We start from the raw sequence: 17650 nt of genomic DNA on the forward strand, positions 1-17650 counted from the left end.
ATGTTGCTAAATACGTAGGGGAATGTTTGACGTGTTCTAAGGTCAAAGCGAAGCATCAGAAACCATCAGGTCTACTTCAACAACCCGAAATCCCGAAATGGAAATGGGAAAACATTACCATGGATTTCATCACTAAATTGCCAAGGACTGCAAGTGGTTTTGAAATATTTGGGTAATAGTTGATCGTCTCACCAAATCAGCACACTTCCTGCCAATAAGAGAAGATGACAAGATGGAGAAGTTAGCACGACTGTATTTGAAGGAAGTCGTCTCCAGACATGGAATACCAATCTCTATTATCTCTGATAGGGATGGCAGATTTATTTCAAGATTCTGGCAGACATTACAACAAGTATTAGGAACTCGTCTAGACATGAGTACTGGCTATCATCCATAAACTGATGGGCAGAGCAAAAGGATGATACAAATGCTTGAAGACATGCTACGAGCATGTGTTATTGATTTCGGAAACAGTTGTGATCGACATCTACCGTTAGCAGAATTTTTCTACAACAACAGCTACCATTCAAGCATTGAGATGGCACCGTTTGAAGCACTTTATGGTAGAAAGTGCAGGTCTCTGATTTGTTGGAGTGAAGTGGGGGATAGACAGATTACGGTTCCGGAGAAAATACAAGAAACTACCGAGAAGATAATCTAAATTCAACAACGGTTGAAAATTGCCCAAAGTCGACAAAAGAGCTACGCTGACATTAAAAGAAAAGATATAGAATTTGAAATTGGAGAGATGGTCATGCTTAAGGTTGCACCTTGGAAAGGCGTTGTTCGATTTGGTAAACGAGGGAAATTAAATCCAAGGCATATTGGACCATTCAAGATTATTGATCGTGTCGGACCAGTAGCTTACCGACTTGAGTTACCTCAACAACTCGCGGCTGTACATAACACTTTCCACGTCTCAAATTTGAAGAAATGTTTTTCTAAAGAAGATCTCACTATTCCGTTAGACGAAATCCAAATCAATGAAAAACTTCAATTCATCGAAGAACCCGTCGAAATAATGGATCGTGAGGTTAAAAGACTTAAACTAAACAAGACACCAATTGTTAAGGTTAGATGGAATGCTCGTAGAGGACCCGAGTTCACCTGGGAACGAGAAGATCAGATGAAGAAGAAATACCCTCACTTATTTCCAGAAGATACGTCAACACCTCCAACTGCTTAAAATTTCGGGACGAAATTTATTTAACGGGTAGGTACTGTAGTGACCCTTCCATGTTTATATATATTAAATGAAATTGATATTTACATGATTAAGTGTTTCCAATATGTTAACCAATCAAACTTGTTAAGACTTGATTAATTGAAATAGGTTTCATATAGACAATTGACCACCCAAGTTGACCGGTGATTCACGAACGTTAAAACTTGTAAATACTATATGATGACATATATATGATTATATATATAGTTAACATGATATTATGATAAGTAAGTATCTCATTAAGTATTTTAACATTGAGTTATATACATAAAATTGAGTCTATTGAATTAAGAAACTCGAAACGATATATATAACGATTATCGTTATAACAGCGTCTTACTAAATACATATGAATCATATTAAGATATTGATACACTATGTTTAATCATGATAAATGATAAGTAAACATGTCATTATGTATATTAACAATGAACTACATATGTAAAAACAAGACTACTAACTTAGGGATTTCGAAACGAGACATATATGTAACGATTATCGTTGTAACGACATTTAAATGTATATATATCATATTAAGATATAGTAATATATCATAATATCATGATAATATAATAATTTAACATCTCATTAGATATAATAAACATTGGGTTAACAACATTTAACAAGATCGTTAACTTAAAGGTTTCAAATCAACATTTACATGTAACGACTAACGATGACTTAAAGACTCAGTTAAAATGTATATACATGTAGTGTTTTAATATGTATTCATACACTTTTGAAAGACTTTAATACACTTATCAAAATACTTCTACTTAACAAAAATGCTTACAATTACATCCTCGTTCAATTTCATCAACAATTCTACTCGTATGCACCCGTATTCGTACTCGTACAATACACAGCTTTTAGATGTATGTACTATTGGTATATATACTCCAATGATCAGCTCTTAGCAGCCCATGTGAGTCACATAACACATGTGGGAACCATCATTTGGCAACTAGCATGAAATATCTCATAAAATTACAAAAATATGAGTAATCATTCATGACTTATTCACATGAAAACAAAATTACGCATCCTTTATATCTAATCCATATACCAACAACCAAAAACACCTACAAACACTTTCATTCTTCAATTTTCTTCATCTAAGTGATCTCTCTCAAGTTCTATCTTCAAATTCTAAGTGTTCTTCATAAATTCTATAAGTTCTAGTTTCATAAAATCAAGAATACTTCCAAGTTTGCTAGCTTACTTCCAATCTTGTAAAGTGATCATCCAACTTCAAGAAATCTTTCTTATTTACAATAAGATATCTTTCTAATACAAGGTAATACTAATATTCAAACTTTGATTCAATTTCTATAACTATAACAATCTTATTTTGAGTGGAAATCTTACTTGAACTTGTTTTCGTGTCATGATTCTGCTTCAAGAACTTTCAAGCCATCCAAGGATCCTTTGAAGCTAGATCTAATTTTCTCATTTCTAGTAGGTTTATCCACAAAACCTGAGGTAGTAATGATGTTCATAACATCATTCGATTCATATATATAAAACTACCTTATTCGAAGGTTTAAACTTGAAATCACTAGAACATAGTTTAATTAATTCTAAACTTGTTCGCAAACAAAAGTTAATCCTTCTAAATTGACTTTTAAAATCAACTAAACACATGTTCTATATCTATATGATATGCTAACTTAATGATTTAAAATCAGAAATCATGAAAAACACCGTAAAATCGGATATACGCCATTGTAGTAACACCGCGGGCTGTTTTGGGTTAGTTAATTAAAAACTATGATATACTTTGATTTAAAAGTTGTTCTTCTGGGAAAATGATTTTTCTTATGAACATGAAACTATATCCAAAAATCATGGTTAAACTCAAAGTGGAAGTATGTTTTCCAAAATGGTCATCTAGACGTCGTTCTTTCGACTGAAATGACTACCTTTACAAAAACGACTTGTAACCTGTAATTCTGACTATAAACTTATACTTTTTCTCTATAGATTCATAAACTTAAGTTCAATATGAAACCATAGCAATTGCATTCACTCAAAATGGATTTAAAACGAAGAAATTATGGGTAAAACAAGATTGGTTATTTTTTGCTTGTTGTAGCTACGTGAAAATTGGTAACAAATCTATATTAATCATATCCTAGCTAACTTATATTGTATTATACATGTATTCTAATATATTATGTAATCTTGGGATACCATAGATACGTATGCAAATGTTTTTACATATCATATCGACCCATCTATATATATTATTTGGAACAACCATAGACACTCTATATGCAGTAATGTTGGAGTTACCTATACAGGGTTGAGGTTGATTCTAAAAATATATTTAGTTTGAGTTGTGATCTAGCCTGAGACGTGTATACACTGGGTCGTGGATTGATTCAAGATAATATATATCGATTTATTTTTATACATCTAATTATGAACAACTAGTTGTAGGTTACTAACAAGGACAGCTGACTTAATAAACTTAAAACAGTAAAACGTATTAAAAATGTTGTAAATATATTTTGAACATACCTTGATATATATGTACATATTTGTTATAGGTTCGTGAATCGACCAGTGGCCAAGTCTTACTTCCCGACGAAGTAAAAATCTGTGAAAGTGAGTTATAGTTCCACTTTTAAAATCTAATATTTTGGGATGAGAATACATGCAGTTTTATAAATGTTTTACGAAATAGACACAAGTAAATGAAACTACATTATATGGGTGAATGATCGAAGCCGAATATGCCCCTTTTGCTTCGTAGCCTAAGAATTAGTAAACCGATCTACTAATTGACGCGAATCCTAAAGATAGATCTATTGGGCCTAACGAACCCCATCCAAAGTACCGGATGCTTTAGTACTTCGAATTCGTTTTTATCATGTCCGAAGGATTTCCCGGAATGATAGGGGATATTCTTATATGCATCTTGTTAATGTCGGTTACCAGGTGTTCACCATATGAATGATTTTTATCTCTATGTATGGGATGTATATTGAAATATGAAATCTTGTGGTCTATTATTATGATTTGATAATATATAGGTTAAACCTATAACTCACCAACATTTTTGTTGACGTTTTAAGCATGTTTATTCTAAGGTGATTATTAAGAGCTTCCGCTGTTGCATACTAAAATAAGGACAAGATTTGGAGTCCATGCTTGTATGATATTATGTAAAAACTGCATTCAAGAAACTTATTTTTGATGTAATATATTCTTATTGTAAACCATTATGTAATGGTCGTGTGTAAACGGTATATTTTAGATTATCATTATTTGATAATCTACGTAATGCTTTTTAAACCTTTATAGATAAAATAAAGGTTATGGTTGTTTTAAAAATGAATGCAGTCTTTGAAAAACGTCTCATATAGAGGTCAAAACCTCGCGACGAAATCAATTAATATGGAACGTTTATAATCAATATGAACGGGACATTTCAGACTACCTCCTTGATAAAAAATTTAGCCAAGGTTTCCGATGATATCGCTTCCTAAATGGGAAGAAACAAGGCACTCTTCATCAATCGATCAACTATCACCCAAATCGAATCGAATTGGGTTCTCGCCGTTTTAGGTAACTTTGTGATGAAATCCATGGTAATGTGCTCCCATTTCCACTTCGGGATTTCTAACGGTTGTAACTTACCATACGGCTTTTGGTGCTAGGCCTTAACTTGCAAACACGTGACGCATTGCTCAACATACTTTACAACATCACGTTTAATGCCCGACCACCAATAATCTTTCCTTAAGTCAAGATACATTTTCGTCGCGCCAGGATGAATGGAATACTTTGACTTATGTGCTTCATCAAGTAGCACTTGTCGATAATCACCCACCTTAGGCACCCACACTCTTCCTTGAAAAGACAACAAACCACGCGAGCCCATAGTAATGAATTCCGATTGCCCCACAATTCACTCCGCATGCTTGTTGTGAACATAAGCCTCTATTTGAATCACACCAAGTTTTTCAAGAAAATCGTTAGTAATAATCATACGTAACAATCCCAATCGTAACGCCGGGTGATGACTCTTTCGACTTAACTCATCCGCGACCACATTCGCCTTGCCCGGATGATAAAGTATTTCACAATCATAATCTTTCACCACATCCATCCATCTACGTTGACGATAATTCAATTCTCTTTGATCAAAAAGATGTTTCAAACTCTTGTGATCCGAATAAATTGTACACTTGACAACATACAAGTAATGGCGCCAAATTTTCAACGCATGAACAACCGCCTCCAACTCAAGATCATGAGTCGGATATCTCGCCTTGTGTTCCTTTAATTGTCGAGAGGCATAAGCGATGACTTTACCCCTTTTCATTAGAACACAACCGAGCCCATTTAAAGAAGCATCACAATAGACCGTCATGTCTTCCACCCCTTCCGGCAAAACTAGCACCGGAGCTTGACACAACTTCTCTTTTAACAATTGAAAAGCAATTTCTTGCTCATTCTCCCAATTAAATCTCGCATTCTTTCTCGTCAATTTCGTCAATGGAGAAGCGATCTTAGAAAAGTCTTGGATAAACCGACGATAATAACCGGCCAATCCGAGAAAACTTCGGATTTCCGTAGGCGTAGTCGGTCGTCCCCAACTCTTTACCATCTCTATCTTCCCCGGTTCTACTTGAATACCATTTTTGTTTACAATGTGGCCAAGGAATTGAACTTCCCTTAGCCAAAATTCACATTTGGATAATTTAGCATACAACTTCTCCTTCCATAACGTCTTTAACACACTCCGCAAATGAGGTTCATGTTCCTTCATACTCTTCGAATAGACAAGTATGTCGTCGATGAACACAATTACTGACTTGTCCAACATAGGTTGGCACACTCGGTTCATAAGATCCATGAATGCCGCTGGTGCATTCATAAGACCAAAAGGCATAACTATAAATTCAAAATGCCCATAACGCGTTCGAAAAGCCGTTTTCTCGATGTCTTCCTCACGGACTCGCATTTGGTGATAGCCGGACCGTAGGTCGATTTTAGAGAAATACGTTGCACCTTGGAGTTGGTCGAACAAATCGTCAATCCTAGGCAATGGATAACGATTCTTGATCGTCACTTTGTTCAACTCCCGATAATCGATGCACATCCGCATACTACCATCCTTCTTCTTCACGAATAAAACCGGAGCGCCCCATGATGAAGCACTCAGTCGAATGAAACCCTTTTCAAGCAACTCTTGGGTTTGGTTTAACAACTCTTGCATTTCCGTTGGTGCTAAACGATAAGGAGTTTTAGCAATGGGGGTAGCCCCCGGAACCAACTCAATGAGGAATTCAACTTGTCTTTCCGCCGGAACACCCGGTAACTCATCCGGAAAAACGTCTTCAAATTCACTCACCACCGGAATTTCATGAATGGGTGGTGGCTCATCTCGAGTATCAACAACATGGACAAGAAAAGCCATGCCACCACCAAAAAGAAAACGACGTGCCCGTGCAAAAGTGCATATCGGCACAAGCCTTCTTCGTTTATCGCCATGAATAATTAACTCTCCCCCACTAGGGGTCTTCACTCGAATAGATTTTTCATGGCATGCAATATCGGCTCTATTATGATCGAGCCAATCCATACCAACAACGATATCAAAATCACCCAAAGTCATCGGGATGAGATCGATTTTAAAGTTTTCGACACCAAACACAACATTACAATTTTTACATACATCACCCACTAGCACCGTCTTGCCATCCGCTATTTCAACTTCTACTGGAAGACTTAACTTAGCTAACGGTTTATTAAGTTTGGGCACAAATTTTGGTGACACAAACGACAAGTTTGCACCACTATCAAAGAGTATCCTTGCCGGATTGGAATTAACCATGAAAGTACCTGAGACAACTTTTATAGATTGCTTGGCCTCCTCATTGGTCATCAAATAATTTCGACCCCTAGCCGTACCCGCCGCCTTCTGTAGTCGCTTAACATTATCGTTGCGCAGTTCGGGACACTCCGACCTCTTGCGCCCCTCTTTGTTACAATTAAAACAAACAATTTTGTTGGAAGATGAGTTAGTACAATCACGGGCCAAGTGCCCTTGTCGACCACAATTGTAGCACGTGGGCCCAAAACTCTTAAAAGCCCCCTTTTTCGCACTACCGACGCTCTCAGCCACACTCTTGTTCTTCTTGTTCGAGTGGCTAGTAGCTTCAAATTTTCGTTTGCCAAAGGTGAAGTCACTCTTTCTTGGAGCAAGCGACTCAAAACCCTTAGCGATATCAAATAGCTCATCAAAAGTCTTTGCCGAATTCCTACTAATCCTTTCTTGATAGTTATCATTCAAGGTTCGGTAGAAATCTTCTTTCAACATGTGATCGTTCCCGTCATACTCCGGGCAAAATTGGGTCTTTGATAAGAAAGTGGACTTGAGAGTGTTCAAATCCATTGACCCTTGCCTTAAAGTACGTAACTCGTCCTTAAGCTTTGAAAGATCGGCCGAAGTTCGGTACTCCTTGAAAAATTCTTCTTTAAACTCGTCCCACATCAAACTCATACTTTGTTCTTCGCCATAAAGTCGAATTTTCGCATCCCACCATAACTTGGCATCACCCCTCATCATGCTACTACCAAACCTCGTCTTTTTATCGAGAGGGCACTCACTAGTACGGAAAGCCCCCTCCATATCGGAGATCCATCGAGCACTCTTGAGTGGGTCTCGTTCACCTTCAAAGGTGGGAGGTTGAGCATCTTTGAAGTTTTTATAGTGGAAGTCTCGCCTTCCCGCGTTATCCTCTTTAAGAACAATCTTAACTTGTTCCTTGACTAGATTGACTACTTGTTCATCAATCGAATCCAAAAACATCTTCTTAACATCCTCTAAGAAACCCTCATGACGCCTTTGCATAATGGCCTCAACCTTGGCCATAAACTCAACATCCTCACTCGAACCCCCTTCATTGGTCTTTGGTCTATTCCTCGTCTTCATTCTATAAAACGGAAAAGGTTAAGCAACGAACGAGAAAACCTAACACATATGAATGTACATATACACCACACTACCCCATCTTGCTCGACAATCATCGTACATCGCTTGTTTGACATGATTTGAACCCGTGACAATGGTAGCTAATCATTGTTACGCGAGCACGTCGCATTAACTTGCTAGTACAACGTCTATCTCAAGGTTCGGTAGAAATCTTTTTTCAAAATGTGATCGTTCCCGTCATACTCCGGGCAAAATTGGGTCTTTGATAAGAAAGTGGACTTGAGAGTGTTCAAATCCATTGACCCTTGCCTTAAAGTACGTAACTCGTCCTTAAGCTTTGAAAGATCGGCCGAAGTTCGGTACTCCTTGAAAAATTCTTCTTTAAACTCGTCCCACGTCAAACTCATACTTTGTTCTTCGCCATAAAGTCGAATTTTCGCATCCCACCACAACTTGGCATCATCCCTCATCATGCTACTACCAAACCTCGTCTTTTTATCGAGAGGGCACTCACTAGTACGGAAAGCCCCCTCCATATCGGAGATCCATCGAGCACTCTTGAGTGGGTCTCGTTCACCTTCAAAGGTGGGACGTTAAGCATCTTTGAAGTTTTTATAGTGGAAGTCTCGCCTTCCCGCGTTATCCTCTTTAAGAACAATCTTAACTTGTTCCTTGACTAGATTGACTACTTGTTCGTCAATCGAATCCAAAAACATCTTCTTAACATCCACTAAGAAGGCCTCATGACGCCTTTGCATAATGGCCTCAACCTTGGCTGTAAACTCAACATCCTCGCTCGAACTCCCTTCATTGGTCTCGGGTCCGTTTCTCGTCTTCATACTATAAAACGGAAAAGGTTAAGCAACGAACGAGAAAACCTAACACATATGAATGTACATATACACCACACTACCCCATCTTGCTCGACAATCATCGTACATCGCTTGTTTGACACGATTTGAACCCGTGACAATGGTAGCTAATCATTGTTACGCGAGCACGTCGCATTAACTTGCTAGTACAACGTCTATCTCGCTTGATGATTGCTAACACAACACAAAACAATTAGCGCAAGGTTAGTTCACATAAACCTAAGCACTAATCAACTCCCGGTCTGACCCGTCTCCTACAAGTCCCGCATAAAGCGCATATACAACTAAATCTAAGTCTAGGCACCTATCTCAAGTCGCCTAAATCCCTTAGACCATGCTCTGATACCAATTATAACAACCCACCCCAATATACAATCGAACACGTGTAATAGAATATTTTTTATTTTTATTTTATAGTGGAGTGCGCCACGCGCACACCTCAGGGTGCGCGGCGCGCACAGGCCCACATTCAGTTCTGTTCGATTTCGTCAATTTTTGAATTAAAGATCTCCCACTTCCCGACATTTTTAGACGAAACGTTTTTCACAATATGTTATAATGGTAAAAACTCACACGATTCAATAATAAAATGAGTTTTACAAAACGAGGCCCACATCGGCCATTTTACGATTTTCATACAAAATTTCGAGTTTCGACCGCACTAGTTTAAATTTCAAACGACACTATGAGTATGGTGTTTGGGGTTAAACTACCCAAGTCTCGGTCAAACTCCAAAGCTATCACATCCTAAAAGCGTCCCCTAAACAACAAGCGGGATCTCTAATCCAATCGAAGGCCCTTACCCTTGTCAACGCCGGAGCCTATAAAAAGATAAACAATGAGAGGGTAAGCAAAGCTTAGTGAATGCAATAATTATACCTATATATATATATATAATATACCTACTTGCAATCACTTACACATATACCGGACACACGCTAGCAATACAATTAGCATACCATCTCAAGTGCAAAGCTAATAATCTCCAACAAACCGCTACTAGCGAAATCAATAACATATAATCGACATAATATAATATGCTACAAAACAAAATACACAACCATGGTTAACCATTCTCGCGTCATGGTGCTACCGGCTCTTTGGTTCACACCATACGCATTTGTCATGATGCTACCGTGTAACGACCCGGAAATTTTCGACCAAATTTAAACTATAATCTTTATATGTGTCCGACACGATAAGCAAAACTCGTAATGTTGAGTCTCGAAAGTGTTAAAATCAATATTCATGTCATCAAATACCCTTCGACTATGCCCGACGATTCACGAACAACTATTTGTAAAAAAAAAAAAAGATTCTTATATAATTAAGTGTGTGTGTGTGTATATATATATATATATATATATATATATATATATATATATATATATATGTATATGTATATATAAAATATATTAAAAATAAATATAGCTAACTTAAAGATATGGGATATTTTTTTATATAGTCCGTTAAATACTGTCGGTAAGACAAAGCCAATATGTGTGGCTGCTTTACTGTATTTGCTTGTTTCATTTCAATTTACCAAATTCTAGAAATCTTATTATTATTATAGTATTATTAATAATCGTTTACGTGGTGTGATTTGGTTGAATCAATTAGACAAATTGATTGAAATACTGTTGGTGATTGGTTCCTTCCATTCATCTATATAATATACCCACAATAACGTAATATATATAACATATACATATATGTGCAGAACATACACAAACACAATCACTCTTGATCAATCATCAATTTCTACACCACTTCACCCTTCTCTTTTCCTACCCTCACCGTCCACATTACCACCACCCTTGAACCATCTATGGCCGCCACTCTCATTGTCATCTCATCATCTACAAACCAACGAGATCACCATCACAATAAACACCAACTCTTCCATCTCACTCTCTCTCTCGATCTCTCTTAATATGTTTCTGTTTCGAAGCACCATTTTAACACCCACATCGTTGCTCACCATTTTGATTCACCATCGATCACCCTACAACTATAGTAAACCACCATTTAATTTCTGTATATAAATATACCTATTTACATGAACATGACAACAACCACCGTTGCTTCTATTGTACCTACAACTCACACCACACGCACACCACTATACCATGATCACCACCCTTTGCCGCCACTAGAAGTTGTCTACAATTTCTGCTTGAAGAACACCATCGAGTCACCCTCACCATGAGACAACACACACATACACAAATTCACTACTTCTTCTTCAACATCACACCACCGACGACCTCTATCTTCACGTCACTGAAATCATCTCCTATCATCACCATCGACTTCCATTATAACCACCAAAAAACTTCCATGATCTACGTATTATTATCATCTATTTCTTTCTTTTCTTACCGGGCACCACAAACCAATCCCGAGCACCACTTGTGTCCTATGTTTTGTTTGTGATTTGGTTATCATCCGTCGCCATTAGACAACCAAGAACTCACTATCATAAACCATCAGCAAACCCACTTGTTTTCATTATTACTAATGTTGAAGAAGACCACCATAACCACCATCTTTAACCTCTACCTACTGCTTGCTTAAGTTCACTGTACCGACCACCAAAAACACCACCTGTTGACACATTAAATTGCTATCGTTTTCTGTTTCAACTCGCTACTTCCCAGACCCGCAATACCACCGATTGGTTACCGTTTACTGCTGCACTATCTGTCGTATTCTGTTTTTAAAACTGAACCTAAAACACTTCCCTTATGCTTCGATTTACTGCTACAGCGAGTGATGAAAAGGATGAATATACGGTACACTATAACCATGGTGTAACAATTATGATTAAGATCATAAAAGATGATGATGATGGCAATAGAAGACGATAATGATTGAGGGATTAAATTAAGATGACGATGAGCTGTAAAAGAGATAGGGGTCGTGTATTGCTTTTGCTATAATCTCGATTTATTTTATTTTTATTTTGTCAAAACAATGATACATGATGATATAAATGACGAATGCATTGATGATAAGATAACAATGATGGAGACGTGTTTGAATACTGGGAGCCACAAAACCACTTGCAAATCGTATAGGGTTTTATTTTTATATATAACGGGCTTCGGGGTTGTGTAATTAAGTGGGTTATTATTTTGGGCCGAGGTTTTTAATTAAGATTGGGCCACAACCACATCCATGGTCCAATAAACACATCATTTCCGTTTGAGAAGAAGAAAATGCCAGATAAATTGATTATATAATTCGAATTCAGAATTTATATAAGAAAAACGTAAGTAGAGCAATGGTTTAAGAGATGTGTGGGTGAGCGGGTGGTCGCGGGTTCGAGCCCTGCCATGGGCATTTCTTTTTAGAGAGACTTTCAAAAGGGTTCGTGAATCCGAGGCCAATCTTAAACTTGATCAATGGTGTTATATGTATTTTTACGACAAAATACAGTATGGTGAGTATATAGTCCCTTTTTAAACTTTAAATATTTTTGGGCTGAGAATACATGCGCTATTTTTATAAATGATTTACATTATGGACACAAGTGACTAAAATTACGTTCTACATGGGTTTGAATCAAAAATCCCCTAGCTTGGTAACTTTAACTATTGGTTTATGAACTGGTAGGCGCGAATCCTAAAGATAGATCTATCGGGTTTTACACCCCCACCCAGATGTTGTTTTAGTAAACTAGAAGAACGGGTGTTTAGTACTTCGAGGTTAACGGAACGCACTTGATTCGGTGCACATATTATTATAACTCAGGGGTACACACTCTTGTTAAGGCTAGTTACCGGGTGCCCACTGCTTGGAATGCTTTTCATACACTTGCGAGTGTATTATGTTTATAAATATGAAATCTTGTGGTCCATTGTTATAACGCTGCTAGCATCAAACCTATATCTCACCAACTTTATGTTGACTTTTTAAAGCATGTTTATTCTCAGGTACGAATTAAGTCTTCCGCTGTGCATTAGCTCATACTAAGGACCTTACTTTGAGTCGATCATCGCAATGGAACCAAATGTTGAAGACTTCGTCCGGGAGGATAAGGTCGAGGTATTTACAGGTGGTATCAGAGCGTTGGTCTTAGCGAACCAGGCCTTACATTAGTGTGTCTAACTGGTAGTTGTTAGGATACATTAGTGAGTCTGGACTTTGACCGTGTCTACCTGGCAAAAAGTTTTGCTTATCATTCTAGTCGGAAACCATCTGCTTATCATCCTTAGGGAATTGCCTGCTTATCATCCTTAAGTCTAGACACGTCTTATTGCATTTAGTGCATCGATAGTGTATGGACAAAATTCATATCTTAGCACATCTGTAGACTTGCTTGTCATATGCCGTAGGTTCCTCTGTAGGCTACGAAATCTTTAGTATTATATATAGATATTCTATGAAGTTAGAATATCGTTCTATATTCGAAAAATCATTTCACATCGAAGATCCTTCTCATTCATCAAATTGCCCTCTTGGCAATGAACCCGAAAGCACATACCGGCGAACTTGTTCGAGAAACCATTTACCCTCTCATTTCTAGAATATTCCATCACGATTGTATAATATCCTATATTTCGAATCTTACTCACCCGCTCGTTTCAATCGTCAATCATCCCGACATAATATAAGAAGTTAACAAACTACATGCTCGAGTAATGGCTTTGGAGAATCTGGTGCGGAGGTTACAAATACCAACAACAGCACCAGCAGCATAATCCGTACCACCATCATCAACGTCGACAGTACCCTTATTACCCCCAACCACAACCGTGTCATAAACCTCAACATCACAATTTGTACCTCGGATATCAACATCATATACCTCAAAAACTTCATCGAAATTTCGAGTATGACCTTCGTTCTACATATCGTTCTACATCGATTAATTTCGTGCTACGTATTGTCCTATCTCATTTACCTTCGTTCGACATGGCAATTATGTAATCTCTAATGTTTTAGAGATCATGTAATTAAGTGCTAACAATAAATCAAATGAGTAGAATATCTTATTGACTCATTAAATCCATAATTACATCTGAAGAAAATATATATGCAAGTATAGTTTCATAAAGATTGTAATTAAAATTTTTTTCGTACAAACTGTTAATGATGAGAATATTTTAACGGGTGGGTAGTACCCGAGGAATATTTAGAATTCACATTAATAAGTTACACTGTACATTCTTCGAATCTGATTCAACGATCATTTACTATCCTACTTACAATCACCGATAAAGGTATCCGTTCACCCCAGATTAACCATTTTCATTTAAATTTCATATTTGGATTTTTACCTATCCAAATCCAACAAGTGGCATAATGAAGAAACATTGGACAAATTAAAAATTATTAGAAACACACGAATTAACTAATTGAAAATCTGTTAAGGATTCCACGCTAACTGTTCCGGCTAACTGTTCCCAGCTAACTGATTAACATTTAATTTATCGCAATTTACATTCTCGCAATTTTAATTTCTGCACTGTACATACTGTCGGGACATATGTACAACAATACGTCGGATTCATTCTGAGATAACACGTTGTATAATGGGTCATGATATATATTTATTTATTTTACGCATTTAAATAACGGGACACGTATACAAGGTTTCGACTTATCATAATGACCCATCTATATATATATTTCGGAACAACCGTAGACACTCTATATGTGAAGGTGGGAGTTGGCTATACAGGGTCGGAGTTGATTCCAAAATATATATATACTTTGAGTTGTGATCGACACTGAGACCGGTACACGGGTCACGATACGTATTAATTAATTATGTATATTAAATTATATATGAATATATTGAACTGTTGAATTATTGGACCATTGGACAATCGGACTATTGGGTTGCTAACTTTGGACATTTAAAAAAAATATAAGTTAAAATGATGATTATAACATATGAAACTAAACAATTCTTCAAGTTTGCCACTTGATTCTATCTAAACCTCATTCGTATCTTGGCGATTACAATTCGTATTCACAACTTTTCACGATTCTTGAAAACGCCTCGATCGAGAAGTTGAACCAGTCGCACCTCGCCTACGGAAGAAAGATTCCTGCATATGGTTATGCACCTGAAAACTCTCGGAAACTGAGTCAACACGTAGCAGTGTAAACTTCTTTAATATTATTATTACCCAAAATAACTTTACAATCCCTTTCCAAATTAGCCAATTTTGTCACAGCTCCAACAAATTAACTTCGACTTCTCAGTAAGACCAGCCTTATTATAACCTCGATATATACACCTTGTCCTTGCGCCATCGTTATCGGAAAACCTTTTATATTCCACCATACTATCATAAGCATTTAATCATCTAAAAACACAATTCGCCCGAAAACACCTTGAATTGATAACCAACGATTCAGATATGGCTGCATTAAATGCAGAGGAAACAGTAAAATTGTAGAGGGCTTAAATGGCCAAAAGTTTGATAACAAAGAAGGGAGTGATAGGAACGCTCGATAGAAAATTTGGTACTGAAAAATGAATTGAGCTAACCGTGAAGGAAGCAAATAACAAATACAACGACTGAACCTGCCTTCAAATAATCCAAATGATTCAGTGTCTGTTGAAACCGTCAGTACGAACCCTACTCGATATTCTAAACCTTTCCGGATGATATTCTTCATCATTACCTTATCATAGATATTATAAGATATCTTCATATTTTCTGTTTTACATATTCTCCATATTTCAGGAGAAATCTTCACAACTACTACTATCTGCGATCATGTATCTTTCCGTAATATCTGCGTTATAAAATAAAAGAAACTACGTTAGTTTCTAAATTCTGAAACCTTCGAAATTGAAATATGAATGTTTTGAAGTAATGTTGGGAACTGATGCATGAATTAGTATAATATAATGAAACTTGATCAACTTCATTATATTACAGTAAGTCATGTTAAGTTTTTAATGGAATGTGATGATTCACAGTACCGTCATCATGTGCCATGTTACACGGCTCTTACATTCTATCCAATCCCGAAACGTATTAGGAACATATCATCTTGATAGTTCTATTTTCCTGGATATTCTGGTAATTTGACAAATCAGAATCGTGCCATTACCATTTCTTTCTAAGAACATTAGCTATATCCATTCCGAATTTCATATCTACAAATTCCGGATCATTATTTGCTTGACTCGAAGTCGGGAAGAGAAAACAAAAGCATGAGGCTCCGAAAAATAAGGGAAGATATAAAACCCAACAACAACCCCGAAATTACAAACCGTGTATATCGATGCAGATAGCGATATAAAGACACGGGAGAACTAGAAACACTATAAACACAAGAGTATAGTAGAAGTAAATAGATTCTTCTGGGGTATATGAAAAAGGAGAATGGCAGATGTGAAAATTAAGAGTATATCAAGGATTAGAATGGGATGGAGCATATTGACGAATGACTTAAAGTAGGAATTAAGGAGAAGAAGTAGAAAATATGAATTGTTAAAAATGAGTAAAATGAAGGAGTAGATTTATAGTAAAGTATCCGACAGAGAAATCAAAACAGATCGCCGCATTAAATCAAAGAAGATCCTGTTCGCTAAGGAACCAAATCCTATTATGTAAGATTTTATTTAAATCCCTTAAAACCCGGAAATCAATCATACCCATGTCATCGGTTAAGAACGGATCCATATTTACTCATTTCACTCTTTTGTGATAACTTCACTCGTGCGCTTCGTCTGATTGAATCGTTTAGTCTATATCTCTCAATAATAATAAAACTCCATTATCGCCTCATATTCGTCATAAAAACATTCCTATTGTTATCCATGACGACCTCCATCAAATTTCGGGGACGAAATTTTTTTAACGGGTAGGTACTGTAACGACCCGGAAATTTTCGACCAAATTTAAACTATAATCTTTATATGTTTCCGACACAATAAGCAAAACTCGTAATGTTGAGTCTCGAAAGTGTTAAAATCAATATTCATGTCATCAAATACCCTTCGACTATGCCCGACGATTCACGAACAACTATTTGTAAAAAAAAAAAAAGATTCTTATATAATTAAGTGTGTGTGTGTATATATATATATATATATATATATATATATATATATATATATATATATATATATATATATGTATATGTATATATAAAATATATTAAAAATAAATATAGCTAACTTAAAGATATGGGATATTTTTTTATATAGTCCGTTAAATACTGTCGGTAAGACAAAGCCAATATGTGTGGCTGCTTTACTGTATTTGCTTGTTTCATTTCAATTTACCAAATTCTAGAAATCTTATTATTATTATAGTATTATTAATAATCGTTTACGTGGTGTGATTTGGTTGAATCAATTAGACAAATTGATTGAAATACTGTTGGTGATTGGTTCCTTCCATTCATCTATATAATATACCCACAATAACGTAATATATATAACATATACATATATGTGCAGAACATACACAAACACAATCACTCTTGATCAATCATCAATTTCTACACCACTTCACCCTTCTCTTTTCCTACCCTCACCGTCCACATTACCACCACCCTTGAACCATCTATGGCCGCCACTCTCATTGTCATCTCATCATCTACAAACCAACGAGATCACCATCACAA

Source organism: Rutidosis leptorrhynchoides, chromosome 10 (assembly GCF_046630445.1).
Source record: "Rutidosis leptorrhynchoides isolate AG116_Rl617_1_P2 chromosome 10, CSIRO_AGI_Rlap_v1, whole genome shotgun sequence".
In the NCBI taxonomy this organism is placed as follows: Eukaryota; Viridiplantae; Streptophyta; class Magnoliopsida; order Asterales; family Asteraceae; genus Rutidosis; species Rutidosis leptorrhynchoides.